Source organism: Colobus angolensis, unplaced genomic scaffold, assembly GCF_000951035.1.
Source record: "Colobus angolensis palliatus isolate OR3802 unplaced genomic scaffold, Cang.pa_1.0 Scaffold120, whole genome shotgun sequence".
Lineage (NCBI taxonomy): Eukaryota > Metazoa > Chordata > Mammalia > Primates > Cercopithecidae > Colobus > Colobus angolensis.
Genome location: NW_012113142.1, coordinates 2038822 through 2041873, shown reverse-complemented (window position 1 = coordinate 2041873; position 3052 = coordinate 2038822).

Below are 3052 nucleotides of genomic sequence, written 5' to 3'. Positions count from 1 at the left end.
CCAGCTCAGTGACGCTGACAGATGGCTATAGACCTGGCCAACATCTTGTCTACAACCTTAAGAGAAACCTTGAATCCAAACCATGTACCTAAGTCATTTCTGAATCCCTGACCCAAAAAGATGTGTAAAAATAATCAATGGCTTTTTTTTTTTCTTTTAGAAACAGGGTCTCACTCTGTCACCCAGGCTGGAGTGCAGTGGTGCAATCTTGGCTCACTGCAACCTCAACCTCCCAGGCTCAAGTGATCTTCCTACCTCAGCCTCCCTAGTAGCTGGGACTACAGGTACGCACCACCACACTTAGCTAAATTTTAAAATTTTTTTGGTAGAGTTGGGTCTCACTATGTTGCCAGGCTGGTCTCTTTTTTTTTTTTTTGAGACAAGAGTCTTGCTCTTGTCACCCATGCTGGAGTGCAGTGGGGCAATCTCAGCTCACTGCAACCTCCGGCCTCCCAGGTTCAAGCGATTCTCCTGCCTCAGCCTCCCGAGTAGCTGGGATTACAGGCACCCACCACCGCACTTGGCTAATTTTTGTATTTTTAGTAGAGACGGAGTTTCACCATGTTGGCCAGGCTGGTCTTGGACTCCTGACCTCAGTTGATCCGCCCGCCTCGGCCTGCCAAAGTGCTGGGATTACAGGCATGAGCCACCACACCCAGTTCACAGTTTCTTTTCTAAAACCCCCGAAACTTTTCGTGCAGTACCATGCCTCTCCTTTCTGGGACTTGGTCATGGCTTTGTGACCAGAGGCTTAGCTATTTCATCTCCTAATATTTGGACCTTTTCTCTAGCCTATTAGGATCCTGAATGTCTCCTCTCCCACCTCCAGATTTGGGCACACACTCTTGAAAATCAGGGCCTTTCTTTAGAGACAGGGTCTTGCTCCATCACCCAGGCTGGAGTGCAGTGGTGCGATCATGGCTCACTGCAGCCTCATCCTCCTAGGTTCCAGCGATCCTCCTGCCTCAGCCTCCTGAGTAGCTGGGACCAGAGGCACACGCCACCACCCTCAGCTATTTTTCATGTGTGTAGAGACAGAGCCTTGCTAAGTTGCCCAGGCTGGTCTCCAATTCCCAGCCTCAAGCAATTCTCCTGCCGCAGTCTCCCAAAGTGCTGGAATAACAGGCATGAGCCACGGTGTCTGGCAAAAATGAGAGCTTCTCCATCTTCATTTGAGATCCCAGTGGCAACATTGAACAGGAGGATAGTGTCCTGCTGTCCATCCCTAGGTGTCCTGGTTTGCATCTGTCTGGTTGTCTCTGTTAGAGGGCTGGGCTTGCAGTCCCAAGGGGCCACACTGGCCGGGCAGGGAGGTTACTCGAATTGTCTCAGACTAGAGACAGCCAGAGGGGTCTCACTCTGTCACCCAGGCTGGAGTACGCTGGCACTATCTCAGCTCACTGCAACCTCTGCCTCCCGGGTTCAAGCAATTCTCATGTCTCAGCCTTCTGAGTAGCTGGGATTACAGGTGCATGCCACCTGTATTTTTTGGTAGAGATGGGTTTCACCACGTTGGCCAGGCTGGTCCCAAACTCCTGACCTCAGGTGATCCGCCTGCCTCAGCCTCCCAAAGTACTGGGATTACAGACATGAGCCACCACCCCCGGCCTTCTTTTATTTTTATTTTGTTTTATTTTGAGACAAGTTCTCACTCTGTCACCCAGTCTGGAGTGCGGTGGTGCAATCATATAGCTCACTGCAGCCTCCAACTCCTAGCCTCAAGAGATCCTCCCACCTCTGCCTACTGAGTAGCTAGGACTACAGGTATGCAGCATCATGTCCAGTTAAGTTTTTACAATTTTTTGTAGAGACAGGATTTCGTGATGTTGCCCAGGCTGGTCACAAATTCCTTGGCTCAAGCGATCCTCCCGCCTCAGCCTCCCAAAGTGTCAGGATTACAGGCATGAGCATCTGGTCTGGATGGACTTTTCAATGATCCACTGGCAAGCCTGAAAATAAGCCCAATCTGCCAGGTGAGCAGTTTTGTAGGACAGTGGGATCCAAATGTATCTTGGCAGTGAAAACAGTGGTATGAAATTGGTAAGATGAATTTCAACAGAGGCCAGGTGCAGTGGCTCATGCCTGTAATCCCAGCACTTTGGGAGACCGAGGCGGGTGGATCACCTGAGGTCAGGAGTTCGAGACCAACCTGGCCAACATGGTGAAACCCCATCTCAACCAAAAATACAAAAATTGGCCAGGCATGATGGTGCGCTCCTGTAATCCCAGCCACTCAGGAGGCTGAGGCAGAAGAATCACTTGAACCCGGGAGGCAGAGGTTGCAGTGAGCCGAGATCGCACCACTGCACTCCAGCCTGGGCGACAGAGTGAGATCCTGTCTCAAAAAAAAAGAAAAAAAAAGAATTTTAACAGGGAGGTTTGTAAACACCTAAACCGAAGCCCATAAACCCAGTAGACTACTTGGTAATTGTAGCTTAACTGTAGCCCATGTGAGACAATTCAGGACTTTGGTTGATTATAAAAGGGAATTGATGATACAGTAAGCAGCTGGGTGCCTCACTTCTATGATCCCAATGCTTTAGGAGGCTGAGGCAGGAGGATTGCTTGAGCCCAGGAGTTTGAGTCCAGACTGGGCAACATAGCAAGACCCCATATTTAAAAGAAAAACATTGTGTATAACTGGCCCACATAGTTCAAACTCGTGTTGTTTAGGGACCAATTGTAATTTCATACAGTTTCAGAGAAAAAAAATCCATCAACTGTTGGCCAAGTGTGTTGGGCTGGGATATTTTCTTCCAGCACCTTCTTGTAGTGGGCATATTTTGCACACCTTGTACTTCCACTTGTGACCCAGACTCTCAGACTCTGGGACTCTCTGTGAAAAGGTATTTACAAGTATTTAACAAGGAAGAGATAAACCGAGACCAGGTGGAATGGCTCACATCTGTAATCACAGCACTTTGGGAGGCTGAGGCAGGAGGATCACTTGAGGCCAGGAGTTGGAGACCAGCCTGGGCAACATAGCAAGACCCCATCTCTAAAAAAAAAAAAAAGTTTTTTTTAAAGAAAGAGATAAATCAAAAGTTGGGTT